Source organism: Coenobita brevimanus, chromosome 24, assembly GCF_032717465.1.
Source record: "Coenobita brevimanus isolate Jiangsu-jjx chromosome 24, ASM3271746v2, whole genome shotgun sequence".
Taxonomy (NCBI): domain Eukaryota; kingdom Metazoa; phylum Arthropoda; class Malacostraca; order Decapoda; family Coenobitidae; genus Coenobita; species Coenobita brevimanus.
The window spans coordinates 56,468,535-56,486,770 of NC_136977.1; the positions used below are offsets into that span (position 1 = coordinate 56,468,535).

At 43.5% G+C, this 18,236-nt stretch overlaps 1 pseudogene; it reads right to left on the minus strand.

Moving 5' to 3' along the window:
- Positions 1–14,775: 14,775 nt before the first annotated feature.
- LOC145393388 (protein GVQW3 pseudogene) lies at positions 14,776–17,065 on the minus strand (annotated as a pseudogene).
- Between the last annotated feature and the right edge of the window lie 1,171 nt (positions 17,066–18,236).

An 18,236-nucleotide genomic window follows, 5' to 3' on the forward strand; every position in this document is an offset into this window, starting at 1 on the left:
ATCTGTTTGCTGTTACCTGTTGGCTCCTCATTACATCCCTCTGTTTTAGCTCGTCTGCTTACTGTTAGTTGCCTGGTTGCTTATCTACCGTCAAACTCCTCCCATTATTACTTTGTTCCTGTAATTTCCTTAGTCAATTACCCTACAAGTAATTCGTGATCATAATTCACTCGCACAAAGATGTTATGACCTACGGAAAGACACACAGGCTTGTATATTCGTGGAAGCTCCCTAACACCTCTTCCCTAGCGATTTATTTTTTAATGTCTGGTTAATATCCTTTTGCACAATATCCAGAGTATGGCGATGTCAGAAGGATTTATATAACACAGAACAGGACAGTAAGGTGTAATAATGTTAGAAGGATTTATATAACACAAAATAGGACAGTAAGGGGCAATCAGCAAAATAGATCGCATAGGAAAAGGCGTTAGGGAGCTTCGTTAACCAATGTGCTTACGGGTCACAGAAAACAACGTCGACATGGGGCCTACTCCAACACATTCCAGCCTTCCTCAGTTACAGGGACCAGGGCAGGTATTGATTTCCCTCGCCTACAAATTACTGCAAAACACGATACTGCAACGTGTTTCGCCAAAATCCTGATATACTGAAATCCGGTGGTAATTAGGGGATACAAGGCTCTCACACCCGACCAGGCTCTGCTCCGTAACGACTTATAATTCCGCGTTGGAGCTGCAGAGATAATTTTTCTGATGCGAGAACGGAGGCGTGTTGATGGATCCTGCAGGTAAAGCTCTCCATGCACATCCCCGCCATTACTCCTCTATTAATGATGAAATATACAGACTGGAATCATATGGTAAGATAATACAAACTGCTTATATTTACAGTAGACGACTTAATATGTTTAGCTTACTACTTCCGCCAACAAACTTTAGCGAGGGTTATGTATTCAGGTTATGTATTCACCCGTGTCTGTCTGTCTCTATGGCCTGTATTCTCGCCAGGTAAAATGCTCCTGCGCACCTCTTCCTTAACGATTTATTTTCCAAACTACCCACCAATATCCTCTTTTTTGTTCCTAATATATTTTAATGAGGGCAGAGACTGCATGAAAACCAAGAAAGAAAATAGCAATGGAGCATAATCAGAAATAAACTGTTAAGGAAGAGGTGTTACGTGTACCTGTAAGATATCATAAAGGTTATTATAGGATTTCAATTATTTCTGGAGGACACGTGAGCAATGGGTCAAGGAAGAGATGATTAGATTTTTGGGATGCAGCAAATAATTCATGAATTTTATCGACGTTGGCGGTGGTATGCGTTTTCCCAGTCCTTTCCTATGAAGCTACAACTTAAACTCCTTCAGTACCTCGGCATCTTTCCTCTTTCATTCTTCTTGCCACCTAATGATTATATTCTTTGTACTGAAGGAGCTAAAACTGTCCTAGGTATAACCGATATATTTAAAATTATTCTACCCATGATTCCAGATTTAGGAGACGCCAAATATAGTTCTGTATCATCTATCCCATTCTCCTCAAAAAGTTACTTCGAATATCTTAAAATGAATGCATCTCTGAATGTTTTGTTTTTTTCTAGAAATGAGCAACTCCGCAAGCCATCATCCTTTGGTTCTTTCTTCTCTGATTGAATACAAACATCACCCAAACTGAAATGAAACTATGTGGCCCTCTAAGATATTATTTCCGAGATAGCCACACTTCCAAATGTCAGCCTCATCACCACGTAGTTTTGTGGGATTCTATGACCTTTCCATCCTTCAGAACTTTCCGTATCAGCACACGTTTTGTTGTGCTATACAGGATGTGGAGGCCTTCTACGACACCAAACATCCTCTTCCTCTAGCGCCATACGTAAAATATCATCACTCGGCATATTTTCTACTGTTACTGTAATATCTAAAAGTGTAATGACCTCAAGTAAAGTGTATGACCTTTGTAGTTACCTTCTTGACTTTGAAAATTAACTTGAGATGATTAAAAGTATTCTATTCTTATTGATATAAGGGGTTCCCAGGGTCTTATTACCATTTACCTAAGCACAGGTCACATCATTACTTGCTCATGTTATTAACCTGTGCAATTTATGACTATTAACAAGCTAAATAATTATGGTAGTAGGATATTCAGCTGTAATTATAGAAAACCAACCCGTTCAAGAGGATCTGCAAGAAACCCTACTACGCTATCAATAACACGTGTCTGAAAATCTGAACTAAAATCTGAACTGTGGTGAGTTTGGTTGTCATCACCGACGTACCTCATCGCCTACACGTCACGCTGAGTAATGCTTATGGGGAGAGCCGAAGCGTAACCTATTGGAGGAAAATTTTTCGATCTTTCAAGCAAAATATTAACTCTAAATTTCTCTAAACACACACACACACACACACACACACACACACACACACACACACACACACACACACACACACACTAAATTGCATATATATTTAACACAGCCTCGTTCACTACACTACTGTATAGTTCTGTTTACCTGGTGATCTGAAAGTCATTAATTTTTTCATAATTTTCCATGCCTTAGTCCTCAAATATCGTGAGCTTTATTAGTGTCGTGTAAACCTGCATGATGTTGGCCAGAGTAAAATGAAAGAGTTATCCCTGAAATTTAAGGAATAATGGACCAATAACAGACAAACGTCACACACACCTCGCCACCACCACCACCACCACCACCACACCTACCTGTATTAATTGGCGAGCAGACAGGAGGGCAGACCGGTGGCAGACAGTGCAGACGAAGTGAGGCCAAAAGATGCACAGATGGCCAAGGGATGCACAGATGGCCAGGGATGCACAGATGGCCAAGTGATGCACAGATGGCCAAGGGATGCACAGATGGCCAAGGGATGCACAGATGGCCAAGGGATGCACAGATGGTCAAGGATACAGAAATGGCCAAGGGATGCACAGATGGCCAAGGGATGCACAGAAGCCCGAGGGATGCACAGATGGCCAAGGATGCACAGATGGCCAAGCTCGAGAGATGGCCAGTCAAAGCATGGACTCCACGGTACCTTGTCAATGACCTCGGTAATTCTCCGTTCGTGCAGTGTTTGTTGATGATGGTACGTGGCGTGGAGCTGGAGCCGTGACGTCACTTCCTTGCCACTCCACTCTATGGCTCTCGATTCACTCACTCGTCGGCTTTGTGCTTTTTTTTTCTCTTTTTTCTCAACAGCTTATTATTAAACGTAAATGCTGCTTATTCTAACACCTGTTTTTATAATTATATGCAAACGTCGCTTACTGTAACGCTAACTGTTAATATATGAACAGACACCTTAAGTTAGTCTCCAATATATAGCACTTTTCTGCTCAAACCAAGTATATTTTCTGCTCTTTGAAGATTTAAACACTTTTTAAGGTTCGGCCTAAATATTTTCTCTGCTATTCAAGCTTTTAGTACGTAATATCAAACACTTTTTAGGTTCGTGCTAAATAATCCTTCTGCTAGTTACGGGTTTAGCACTTTTCTGTAGGAGGCAACTGTAATATTTTTTCCGGTGTTCGCGGCTACGTTTCTATGCTCAAAAAGTTTGCCTGAGAGTATTTACCAGTTATACAGAACACTTAAGAACATAGCACTGGGTTCCTGGTCGTTCTTCCACTGTCCACCGCTACCAACGACTGTCTGAAGGTGCGGTAGTGGTGCTGGGGGGGCTTCACGTAACACCCGGCCACAAGCACCTTATCTGTAGAAATAAATAAATAAATAAATAAAAGGAACACTGACAGGGCTTGGCAGTGAAATACCAGAAATAAATAAGTGAATAAGTAAATAAAAGGAGCAGTGACAGGGCTTAAACGGTGAAATATAAGTAGGATATCAGGACCACCGTATCTATGAGGAAATAAGGAACAGTGACATGGTGTAAACGGTGACACAACAGTAGGATGTAAGGAGCACCATACCTGTAGGAAATAAGGAACAGTGACATGGTTTAAGCAGTGAAATATAAGTAGGACATCAGGCGCACCGTATCTGTGAGGAAATAAGTAACAGTGACAAGATTTAACAGTGAAATAAAAGCAGGCTATCAAACTTAAATCCCTGGTACAGATCCTTAACCCCTTCCACCCAAGGATGTTGTTGATATTTAAGGATTGCTCTTGCTGTCTCCAGATGATTGACATTTTAGGGGTCACTGTTATCATTACTATCTGGACTCTTCTTTTGTTTCTTCTTATCCTCTTTCTTCTTCTTTCTCTTCTTATCATTCTCCTTCTTCCTTTTTCATTTCTTTTTCTTCTTCTTATCCTCCTTCTTCTTCCTTTTCTTCTTTTTCTTCTTCCTTTTCTTTCTTCTTCTACCTCCTCCTCTACAGGGCTGGGATCCGGTTCTAACTCTCCACCTCGGTTCGTTTCCGGTGATCTGGCTTATATTTTTTACGGAAATCCGGTTCACAGGTTCCGTTCAGTTCCAGTTCTGCAGGTCCCGGAGGCCAATTCCGGTAAAACTGGTTCCGGTAGCCTACTTCCGGTATAAAAATAACTGGTTCCGGTACCCTACTTCCGGTACATAAAATTGATTCCGGTAGCCTACTTCCGGTACATAAAACTGGTTCCGGTAGCATAATTCCGGTACATAAAACTGGGTCCGGTAGCATACTTCCGGTAAAAACTGGTTCCGACAGCCTACTTCCGGTATACAACACTGGTTCCGGTAGCATACTTCCGGTACATAAAACTGGTTCCGACAGTCAACTTCCGGTACATAAAACTGGTTCCGACAGTCAACTTCCGGTACATAAAACTGGTTCCGGTAGCCTTCTTCCGGTACATAAAACTGGTTCCGGTGGCCTACTTCCGGTACATAAAACTGGTTCCGACAGCCTATTTCCGGTATATAAAACTGGTTCCGGTAGCCTACTTCCGGTTAAATCCATGTCACTTCCGGTTTAAGAAAGAATTAAGAAGGGCAGCTACGTGAAAATAATGACCTCTTAGAAAAATCCAGAATTATCCTCCTAATCCGGTTTCATTCCTGATCCGGCCCATCATCATCACCACCACTACCACCACCACCACCTCCACCATCACCACCACTATCAAGCTCCCACAAATAAATGGAGAAGGTGGAGTTCAGAAATACGAAGAAGGCAAAAAAATAATTATCACCAAAGTGCACAGTGAAATAGGCTATAAATCCAATTATTCATTATTTAAATCTTCAAAAAAAAGAAAAATATCGTTGGTACTTCATCAATTTTTTCCCTTCGTCAGTTCTTTTGCTTTTGTAGATTTCCATACCTGTGTGTGTGTGTGTGTGTGTGTGTGTACTAAATAATCGATAAATACTAATCACGTGACATCAATACGGCAGACGATAATGACACCGTGTACGTCCGTGTGCGTGTCCGAGTGCGTGTGCGTGTCCGACTGCGTGTGCATGTCCGTGTTATATGTCAGAGGCGACGATTTCACGCACTAATTGGATTCCCGCATATAATTACCAAACTCCGAGGGGGGGTTCACACACACACACACACACACACACACACACACACACACACACACACACACACAGGTATCACGATTATAATTATGCGTTATCTACGGCGTATTCAGTTTACACACACACACACACACACACACACACACACAGGTATCAAGATTATAATTATGCGTTATCTACGGCGTATTCAGTTTACACACACACACACACACACACACACACACACACACACACACACACACACACACACAGGTATCAAGATTATAATTATGCGTTATGTACGGCGTATTTAGTTTACACACACACACACACACACACACACACACACACACACACACACACACACACAGGTATCAAGATTATAATTATGCGTTATCTACGGCGTATTTAGTTTACACACACACACACACACACACACACACACACACACACACACACACACACATGTATCAAGATTATAATTATGCGTTATCTACGGCGTATTTGGTTTACACACACACACACACACACACACACACACACACCAGGGCATTTCCGTTCCTTAGCTGAAGTTTTAAAATATAATTGTCTCTCGTCTAATAATATACAAAACAGAAGGTATTGCGGGAGAGATTGCATTTAAACACAAGCGGCCATTACACACAAGTTAATTACAGTGAGGCGGTGCAGGGGCGGGGGAGGAAGGTCAGGGGAGCCACTTATAAATTACCATCACATCACGTCCACCTACACACCTGTACACCGGTAGAACACCTGCCCTATGACTGACACGGGTACAGGGTGGCGGGGGTAACAGACAGAGCATTTCGTGTGAATCATCTAACACAAGAGACATTCACACACACACACACACACACACACACACACACACACACACACACACACACACACACACACACACAATGACAGTACAACACCGGGCTAGACTTCGTTCACCATGACACTGACATTTATCCTTTTTTGTTTCAGTTGAGGTGTGAAATCCGACAATTTTAACCCTTTCATGTTTGGGGCAAAGAGCATATGTCAGATGATCCTGTTTAGCTGACTGTCATGGCTGGGAGGGAGAAAGACAAAGGTTAGAGCCTGAATTCTTTTTCTCTTACGTTTCGGGCAGCACAAAAAGCATCTTTTGAGTTCTTTGTAGCCCCAAACGTTAGAGAGAAAAAAAATCAATCTCTAACCTGCGTCTCTCTCCCACCCAACCTTTCCACGTGTCGCAATGAATCATCTAAATTAGCTGAGAGTGAGTCATGGAAGCCTGAGACTTAGGCTAAATACATAATGGCCAACAACAAGCATCGCGACCGTGGAAGCCAGTTGATAAGAAAACGATCCGATTCCCCAAATATATATGGATCTCTTACCTCAAGCTGTTTAAAATCTTGTATGGTGTCGTACGAGGCAATTCTGAGCCATAAAAACTGAGTCATACACATTACCAAGGTCTGTATTTGCTCTCATGTCATACAGGGTGATCCATATGACGCAATGCCTCGTCCAGTGCAGATCAGTGGAGCTCTACCAGTCAGGTTCAACCATACCAGGAAGGTTCAGCTGTTAAGGATCGAAGGACAACTCTACCCTCTCCCCCCTGTAGTTATTACCTGAGCCTGTCCAAAAATGTTCACCAGTTCAACCTTATCTTTCTTCCATGGTGACAAATCTTACCCTCCCATGAAATGTCCCTAGTTCACAGTAACAATGGAGCAATTACAACACTACACCACACAACACCACACTACATCGCACCACAACAGAACACCACTATACTACATCACACCACACCACACCACGCCACACCCAACAATACGACACCACACTAACTATCCCACCACGCCACCAACCCACACCCAACTATACGAAATCACACCCCACCACACCACACCACACCACCACATCATACCACCGCACGACACCACGCCATACCACACCACCACAGCAGGCTCCAGCAACAGACAGACACTCCGTTAATTTCGATAACAATTCCAAGCGTCAGAATCACGTAAAACACCGTGCGATGGGAGAGGCATGATGAGCACGTGAGGAGAGAGGCACGTGCATAAGGAGGCAGGTGAGAGGATGCACGAGAAGGTGTGTGTGTGTGTGTGTGTGTGTGTGTGTGTGTGTGTGTGTGTGTGTGTGTGTGTGTGTGTGTGTGTGTGTGTGTGTGTGTGTGTGTGTGTGTGTGTGAGGGGGGGCACGTGCGTGAGAGGATGTAGACTACATAAATATGGAGGAACGTGAGGGAGAAGAAGAAAAGGAGCACGTGCATGAGAAGAGGGTAAGCTACGTGGATAAGGAGGCACGTGAGGGAGAAGAGAAAACGCGCTTGCAAAGGCACGTGAATAAGGAGAGAGCACGTGCATGAAACAGGGGTCATTGAATAAGTAGCGGGCACGTGAGGGAGTACAAGATGGAGACAGAAAGACCACATGAATGAAGAAGCACATAAAAGGGGGCACATGCACGAGAAAGGGAGAACATGATGGAGGAGAGGATGTAGGAACGGTACTTGCATGAAGAGGAAACGTAGATGAAGAGGAAGTAGGTGAAGAAGAAGAAGAAGGAGGAGGAGGAGGAGGAGGAGGAGGAGGAGGACGAGAGAGAGAGAGAGAGAGAGAGAGAGAGAGAGAGTACGTGCATTGGAAGAGGCAAGTGAAGGAAAGGATGTAAAGCAAGCACGTGACGAGGAGAGAGGTACGTGGATGAGTAAGGGTGAGAGGAATGCAAAGGATGTAAAGAAAAGAAGCACGTAAGAGGAAAAAAGAAAAATAAGGAGAGGAGGTACGGTACAAAGTGACGGAGCAAGTACGTGGGAAGTGCACGTGAGGGAGGAGGGCACGTAAAATAAAGCAGCACGTGAAGAAGTGGTGCTTATAATTGTGACGGGAGGAACACATGTTACTGGAAAGCGCATCAAGATAAGAACGGAGATCACGTGAGAGAGGAAAGGCACGGAAAGGGCAGAGCAAGTGCACGTGATGGTGAGGGAGAGTACGTGAGGTGAAGATGAGATGAAGATGAGTCCATAGCTACTTGAAGGAGGTGACGACGCAGATGAAGATGACGTGAAAATGAAGTGAGCGAAGATGAGATTATAATTCGGCGGGTAAATATGAGGTAAACTTGGTGAAAATGAGGTGACAGGTGAAGGTGATGAAGTGATAATGAGGCAGGTGATATCAGGTGGCAGGTGAAGATGATGAGGTAGCTAGGAGAACATGAAGTGGTGATGAGGAGCTGGAAAGTATTTTGAGAAGTACTTTGAGATGGTCTGGTCATGTGGAGAGATTGGAGAATGAGATACTGACTAGGAGAGTGTATGTGAGTGATGTGGAGGGCGGCGGGGAAGGGGGAGACCGAGGATGAGATGTATGGATGAAGTGGAGAGGTGTATGAACGGGTGTAAGCTGGAGAAAGGGCAGACTGACAGCACATGAAAGTGTCATGGAGATTCGTTTGTGGTCACGCATTTTGGGGGGCGTCTGGTTAGATGCACACACACACACACACACACACACACACACACACACACACACACACAGATACATAAATAGACAGATAGACAGACAGACAGATAGGTACAGATAGACAGACACAGACTAAATACCGGTAAACGAAGACGAGGTGGTAGGTGAAGGTAGGAAGGTGAGAGTGAAGGGGTTGAAGGGAAGGGCAGCCAAATGGGGAACGGGGAACGACAACTCTTTCCCATGCACGTTCCTCTTAGTGAAGTCCACAATATCGATTTTCAACCACTTCACTTTGATGACGCCTTTTTCTTCCTAATTTCATCCACTTTTTGGCTTTCTTCGTGTCGGGGGAGAATTTTCAGATGTCAAATATCGTCTTTATCAACCTTTTTTCAGTCCCAGAGGCCTTTGTAAGGTTAAATACAGGTAGTACGGATATAGCACTCAGGTAGAAAAGTCACCTGGGGGTATTTCATTTTCTGGCTCATGCTGCTGGTGTGGGCAGCAGTGGCAGCAGGAAACTAGTACATGATGTAGGACAGACACTGATAAGCCGTCCCAGCAACACACAAAAAATCGCCCGAAGGAGTGAAAGATGACTATTTTTTTTTTTTTGGAGGGGGGAGGTCATACTGATCGATAGTCCTCCCACTGTCATAATCCTTCCTTTTCCCTCCTATGCAAAGATGAAGATGACACGAGTGATGATGATGATGATGATGATAAAGAAGAAGAGGAGAAGAAGAAGAAGAAAAAGATGATGATGATGATGATAATGATCATGATAATTTAATAATAATAATAATAATAATAATAATAACAAATAATAATAATAATAATAATAATAATAATAATAATAATAATAATGACAACGCTAACGACGAAGATGATGACAATGCTTACCGTCCAAAGATGAAGATGTAGATGACGCTACTGATAATGATACCGACTAAATCACTCAGGAAAAGGTGTTAGGGAGCTATACGTCATCGGACTGAAGGGGCTAGCTAGAAAACATACCTATATAATTTAACAACGAGTAAATACCTGGAAAACTATACGTACAGGTGGGCATCAAAACTCCCTCTCACCTCCCCTGACCTGTGGGACAAAATAAATTCATTGTTGTCGGTTGCTACGGATTCACCACACGGATCAAGGAAGTACCGTTACAGAGGGAAGCAGGCGGGGTGACAGGAACATGGGCGTCAACTGTGCGTGCCTTTATCGGTATTCCATCAGCATAGTTTCTTGAACCCTGTGCCTCTTCCGCCTTTAATCTGACGCGGATTTTCGTATTTTGCAGCTTATTTCACGTACCCCTATGGTGTTTAATAAGGCTCTACATCTTTTCCATAGCACTTCTTCGTGACTAGAATCATATTCTAGTGTTAATCTTGTTACCGTACACTTCAAAAATACACTAAGAAAATACTATGGTTCTACTTCCTTTCTATAGAACTTCTTCGTGACTAGCATCATATTCTGGTGTTAATCTTACTACACCTCAAATGTAGAATAAGAAAATGTTACGGCGCTACACCCTTTCCACGGCACTTCTTCGTGACCAGCATCATAGTCGTGTTATTTCCATATTATAGTTCAGTGCCACAGGAAGACATTTTTACAGTTCTACATCCAATCCACAGCACTTCTTCGTGACTAGCATTATATATTCTAGCACTAATCCCTCGCTGCATCTTCCAAGTGTGAGAATGAGTGAAAATGAGTGGCTGGTGTGTGAAAATGAGAGAGAGAGAGAGAGAGAGAGAGAGAGAGAGAGAGAGAGAGAGAGAGAGAGAGAGAGAGGTGTGTGTGTGTGTGTGTGTGTGTAAAATTCACCGGGTCGGTCAGGATCACTTGATGGTCGTGATGGTCAGCTTTTACCCTCCCGGAAGGGAGCTGAGAGCTCATATAGTCCGATCTAAGGGCAAGGCTGTAACCTTCACACACGCACACACCCGTCCCCTTGCTCAAGGGGGACAGTAATCACCCACTTCGTCAGTGAAACTTTTCGCAACCTGAGCGAGGCGCAAACTCCCGTCCACCAGTTGGCAAGCGGGAACGTTACCACTGCACCAGCGAGCGGTGTGTGTGTGTGTGTGTGTGTGTGTGTGTGTGTGTGTGTGTGTGTGTGTGTGTGTGTGTGTGACAATTTTGTTGAGAGAGCAAAAAAGAAGAGAAGGGTGGGAGGGAGAGAGGAAGAAACAAAATGTGTGTGAGAGAGAGAGAGAGAGAGAGAGAGAGAGAGAGAGAGAGAGAGAGAGAGAGAGAGAGAGAGCAAAAAAGGAGAGAAGGGTGGACGGGAGGCAGGAAGAAACGAGAGAGAGAGAGAGAGAGAGAGAGAGAGAGAGAGAGAGAGAGAGAGAGAGAGAGAGAGAGAATTACACGCTTCATCCATTAACTCCCTGATATCTTCCTTAAGCTGAATAAAATCGTTTGAAGCCAAAAGGAATATAATAAAAAAAAATGAGTCGCCGGATGGAAGGGATTAAGAAGCTTTCGGTCACCCTAGGGCATTGATTTCACTGGCGCCGGGGTTCTCTGTTACATATACTCTATTCACTTTAACTTGGCCTAAACTGCCTTCTCTCCCTTGAATGCTGATCTGTAACACTAGATTAACGCTAGAATACGATGCCAGTCACGAAGAAGTGCCGAGGAAAGGATTGGAACCGTGGGAAGGATGTAGAATTGTCGTACTGTCTTTTTCTGCCGCTGAGCTACGTGAAGTACGCTGAAAAACATTGAAATTCAGAGCCATATTAGGGTGAACGCTCCTTTGTTACGCTAGAGCAGGTCCCGTCAGTTAAGGAAGCTCCCTAACATCACTTCCTAAGCGATTTATTTTGTTTATTACACCTTATTATCCTCCTCCGTATCATCTGAACCATTCAAACACTACCATACTCGACATAAGTAACATACACAGGGATATTGACCAGCCGCAACCAAAAATATATAGCTAAGGAACAGGTGCTAGGGAGCTTTCTTAACCGACGAAAATACGAACCCAGGACCCCCAGGCTAGAAATCTCGTCGAGTCCCTAGCACCTCTTCCTTAGCAATTCATTTTCCAAACTACTCATTAATATCGTCATTTCTGCCTCTTACATCGTTGAATATTGACAAAGATTGCATGAATAGCATACAGGAATATACCAAAAAGAAGTAGAGTCAGGAATAAATCGGTGAGGAAGAGGTGCCCATAAGCTTCCTAACCACACGTGAGAAATGGAAACGCAAGAAATGGTCTGGTATTCTGGTATTTTCGTTTTTAACCCTCTCAACGTCGGGAGAACTCTACATTCATACCAGTTTTCCGTTTTAACTACTTCCGGTCAAATTTATTCACATGTCATGGAATTTTGTTGGCATGGATCTGGTATTCTGGTATTTTCGTTTTTAACCCTCTCATCGTCGGGAGAACTCTACATTCATATCAGTCTTCCGTTTTAGCAACTCCTAGACGATTTCATTCACCTGATCATGGTATTTTGTTGGCAAGGATCTGGTATTCTGGTATAATCGTTTTTAACCCTCTCAACGTCGGGAGAACTCTACATTCATACCAGTCTTCCGTTTCCGCTACTTCCGGACGAATTTATTCGCATGAGTCGTGGTATTTTGTTCGTTTTTCTTCTCAGTAAAACCGCATACTAATTCAACGTCTAGTGTTACCTGTATTTCTCTCCTAAGCCTCTCATGTTTATAGAGAAACGTCGAAAAATAATACACATGGTCACATCTTGAATTTGGGTCTCATTTATTTATTTATTTATTAACTGAACAATCATGCGTGCTTCTTGTCTTTGGTTCCTTCGTCCTTACATTAAAAAAAAAAAAAAAAAAAATCCTCTCAACCCACAATGCTGAGAAATTAGGTGAAATGCACATGTCTATGTATTAAAATCACACACACACACACACACACACCTATTTTAAGCACCAATAAACGTCTACATCTAATGCTATTCACATCAATATATCGGTCCTGTGTCCGAGATGCTAACGAGTCATGTGGTAAAGTCACACACCACAGCACTGACAAACACCTACTTTTGCACATCTGTCGTTCCATCTCAGCTCATGACGCTATCCTAGAAAAGTGTGAGAAACCGTGGACACTGTTAGAAGGCCATATCGTCTCCCCTCAGCTCATGATGCAAACTAAGAGTCAAATGCGCACGTCTTTGTAAAACGTCCTCTTTACGTTTAACATCGTCCCACGAAACGTAAAAATCACACACACATCAAAGTACTGAAAACGTCTCTGTTACTTACATCCTCTGTCACTTCTCAGCCCATGTTGCTAGTCGGCAAATGTGGCAAAATGGTGAAGCGCGCGTCTAGAGCACACGCAACGCCGCACTCTGACCGCAGCGAGCCGAGAGCGCCGCAAGACGAGCGCCGCAGAGACACACGCGTCTGCACACCACTAAGTCCGGCGTTTGACTGGCTGGTGGTGGCTGCGTCGGGGCTAAGTCGCTGGGGCAGTTCTCGTCCCCGCCCGCCCGTATTTATTAACCATCTTCATTATGCACGGTTTCTTGTATATACACACGTTCTCATTCATACAGCCTCCAAACACTTCAAAGTCACATTAAAGTTAAAATTAAAGTGAGAAAATACGAAAAACAAACCAAAATGTAGTGGTAATCAACTTTAAGGAAATTTTATTCTTCGTAGACATTGGTTAAGATCCTCTATAATTACCGTCCCTGATCCTCCTCCTCCTCCCCGACCCACAACAGGATCTTGCCTTCCAGTCCTCGTCCTAACACCATGAATCCTGGGAAGTTCGCAAACCTGTTGTCTACATTTTTTTTTTTTTTTTTTTTTTGTGTGCTTTTACCACCCTAACATTTTCTCGCGCATCACCAAACTCAGCACGGAAACCTTGCCTGTTGCTTCCCTTGTAGTTCTTCCGCTTTAACATGCAGCTTATCTCATGCAACTCAACAGGAGAATAGGCAGTGCTACGGCTCGACATCCTTTGCACGGAGTTAATAGCATAATACTCTAGTGCTAACCTACCGTTACAGCTCAGGATTCAAGACTATATAACAATTCTAGGCCAAGGTAAAATGGGCAGGGCAGAGATCACAGCTACACTAAATAAGACGGACATCTTCAATAGCTGCACCAACCCCTACAACGATGTAAGGGGAAATACATATTTATTTACGGGGAGGCGGGAGGGGCAAACCCCGGGAGTCCCAGCCTTTATAAACTGTGGTTCCCGCGAAGGTCTACCAGTGTGCGAAATTTCGTGTGCCTATATAAAAACTGTGGCTTTGTTCCCCTCAGGGGCAGTCCCCTCCGTGAGGGGTGGCCATCAGTTGTCCCACCCTGCATAAAACGTAGCGGGGGTGAACATGTGACACCCAGAAAAATTTAGTGTTGCTAAGTTAAAAACCATGGCGGTTTCCCCTGGGGGCCATCCCCTTCCCCCCCCTGCCGCCCGTAAGGGATGTTCATCGGGGGTCCCATCCAACATACGAGGTGTGACAAAAAAGAAACGGGACACTGGCTGCTAATCACACAATTCATCAGCCACACAGTAATGAAGTACATCGTAGTGTTGCCCAACATCTCAGCACTGTATGAGAAAAGCAGCACTTCAATTAACTTATTATCTTTCTTTTCACAGGTGGTTTTGTAGCTCCTGTCAAGTGCCCTCTGTCACAGAATGAACCTTGAGCAAAGGATTAACGTCAAGTTCTTGGCTAACATGGGAAAAACTCCAGCAGAAACCCTTGCCGTGTTGAAGGATGTGTACGGAGAGGAAACAACGTCCTGTACAGGTGGCTGTGAATGGCACAAGAGACTCAGGATGGGGCAGGGTGATGCTTCAAAATGTCCCATGACACATCCACACGGCAGGTCTTTTGGTCCTCGGAGAGCAGTTTGGGCACCAACTTTGCACAAATCTTCCGCATGCCCAAATCTTCCAATAAGATGGACCTCACTGACTCCCTATTCAATCCCAGTTGCTCAGCCATCATTCTGATCGTCAGTCTGCGATCACTCTGCACCAGTTCCTTGACCTTCTGGATGTTGGCATCATTTCTTGTTGTTGAGGGACGTCCTGTTTTTGGGTCATCCTCCACGTCATCCTGGCCCATCCTGAACCTCTTGTGCCACTCACAGACACATGTACGGGACGTTGTTTCCTCTCCATACACATCCTTCAACACGGCAAGGGTTTCTGCTGGGGTAAAAATTTGTCTGCGCCTTTACGGAGTTATACATTGTCACGTAGGGCCAAGAAATCAGATAACACTCATGAATTATGGTGGATTGCTCTCAAAATCGACTTCTTTACCCTTGTCTGACCCTTAACACTTCCACCAACTTTTGTCGATATCGCATCAAAACTGGTTCAATTATCCTTGTCCTGTGACCTTAATTTTTTACTTATTGTTTTCATAAGAAAACATTTTCATCCTTGGCTGACTCTCAGTCCTTTCACCATTTTGATCCAAATCGATTCAAAATTTCTAGTTATAAGACTGAACATTTTAGCTTGTCCTGTGTCCTTGACCTCTGACTGTTTCTCAAAATCAAATCCCTTCATCTTTGCCTTATCCTCAATTCCCCAGGAAAGTTTGGTCTAAATCGGATAAAAGCTGTATAACCTGAAATTAAATTTTGGTCTGGTAAAAAAAAAAAAAAAAAAAAAAATCTACAGGTCAGCTCCTTGGCGGATCCGCAACCCTTTCGCCAAGATTGGTCCAAATAAATCAAAACTGTTTTAGGTATTTTGTTTACACATAGATAAACAAGCCGAACTTTGACCTAGCCCTGTGACCTTAACCTTTGACCTCGTTCTAAAAATTAAGTTTACTCCTTGGCTGACCCTCAACACTTCCACCAAGTTTGGTTAGTTGGATAGTTTGAGCTATTTTCATAACACACACACACACACACACACACACACACACACACCAAGACATTACCTTGCTCTCGCTCCACGCGTGTTAATTTAATATGTTAGGTTGGCAATGTGGAACCGTAATACAGCTTATTTTGCTTCGAGTGGTAATTAAAGACTGGACACATGATTATCCCCATCACTCAGTCACTCCAAACCTAAGACCCAAACTCACTCACTCAATGACTCCCTCCCTCATTCATTCACTCATATTCTTCCACTCATTCACTCACTCATGCATTTACTGTACTTACTCAAACCACACTAAGCAGCCTACTCACCCACCGACTCACTAGAAAACTTTAGCACCTTTCAACATGCAAATTATCGTGATCACTTCCCCCTTCAACAGCCCCTTTACAAAAAGATGTTTCCCCAAAGACGAATTAAGATGGTCTAATGGTATCAAGAATTAAGAAAACAGGCCATCCTGCCAAAGTTTTTTTTTTTTTTTTTTTTTTTAACCACGATATGGCCTTTTTTTCTGCCTTCAGACGATTACAAATATGGTTTATGGTTAGTTCAGTAGGAGGCCTTTCAGAAGTTATATAAAATCCCTGGAAAGTAACCATCCATGCATCCATCATCCAATCCTACGTTGCTCCATGAGAAGCGTAGGAGCCCGGGGCTAGGCAAGTTACAAGATCAAAAGAAGTCACAGTGTTGTTTCCCAAGGATCACCCAACATGATGCGAAGTAAAATGACGACATCTGACTGAAGTGGGTAGGTTAACTTTTCTCAATCCGGTGTTATCCATGTTCATGCATGACGGCCGCAGTACGTTAATTACGCCTTCTGAAGATGAATACCGTGGCCAAGCTGGCTATGGTGAATCCAATTTGCAGAGCGTATTTCATGTAGAAAGTAAGCTAACCATGAACGTTTCAAACTGCAACAAAATCGTTACAAAATGTGAAATGTATAAGACAGCATAATTTCAGACTTTCAGCATGGGAGCCATTTCCTAGCATTTCCCCCCCCCCCCCAAGCTACTGACGCCATCTGTCAGCCATGTCCATGCTGCTGACGCCGTTTGCCAGTCATTTTCAAGCTAATAAATATGCGCACTGAATGCACACGACAACCGAATATGGACAAGGCAGTTTTAAATGTAAACATGGACAGTGTAGTTAACCAAATTTACACATTTGCACTTACCTGCTTCAATTTTGTGGTTTCCCATGGTGACAGACACGTACCAGCGCACTTCATGCGGTGTATATACGAGGTTCTAATGTGCTGAACGGCATAATTTTAATAATTACAACGACACTTTTAGCGCAGAAGTCTCGCACAGACCATCTTCATGCTACCGAGTCTGACGCATGCGGAGTGAAAGAAAACGGGGACCTCCACCACGAGTCACTTATGCCTCATTATGACACTGGGGACGTCTTTTAAGTCACGCTCACTACCTTCGACGATTTTATTCAGCTTGAGGTAATTTTAAAACTAGAGGTGTAACATTTAGCTTTATTTTCAAAACCAGCTTTCTCTAATATTTTGGGAGCTAATACTTCTACTACCGTAGTCGCGGCGCACGAGTTATTATCGTACCCTGGCAACCTAAACGTCAACTAGCTTCCGATTTCGAATATTATACACGAATATAGTATACACAAATATTATTATACACGAATCAGAGGCGTATCATATGATACACGAAATCGGCAGCGCAATTGACGGTTAGATTGCCAGTATACGATAATGACAACCTCAAGAGTCGCGCGCCACGACCATAGTTAATATAGTAATTTGGATGACGGAGAGAATACAATACTGAAAAATCTTGGGACCATATAGCAGCACGTAAATACACCTAGATGCCGCATGACACCACTTTCGAGGCTTCTGCGCGGCCATCTTGGAACGGCCAAGGCAGACGTGTTGTCCTGACAATGGGCAAAGTTGACCACTATTACGTAAAAAAGCCGCAACACTGTGCTGCTTCTGGGTATAAAAAACGTTGGAATATATCTATGATGGCACCGATAGCACGAGAGGCTCATCTGTCTGGTTATGCAAGCGTTCCTCATGTATAGTTCTTCCCTATCCCCCGAAAAGAGGATGGTAAGTTGCAGAAGGGAAACTTAAGTCTGCAGTCCGCAGAGTTCACGCTTCGCTGTTTTAGATGAACCAGGAACCACAACCACCACTTCAGCAATAACAGCAGCCACCATCGTAACCACCACCACCACAACAATAACCACGTACCACAACCATCACCACTACCACCACAACAGCAACAACCACCATCACCACAAGAACTATCAACACCACAACTACATCCACAATAACAAGAATCACAACCACCACCACCACCACAACAACCACAAAAACCTCCTTCACAACAA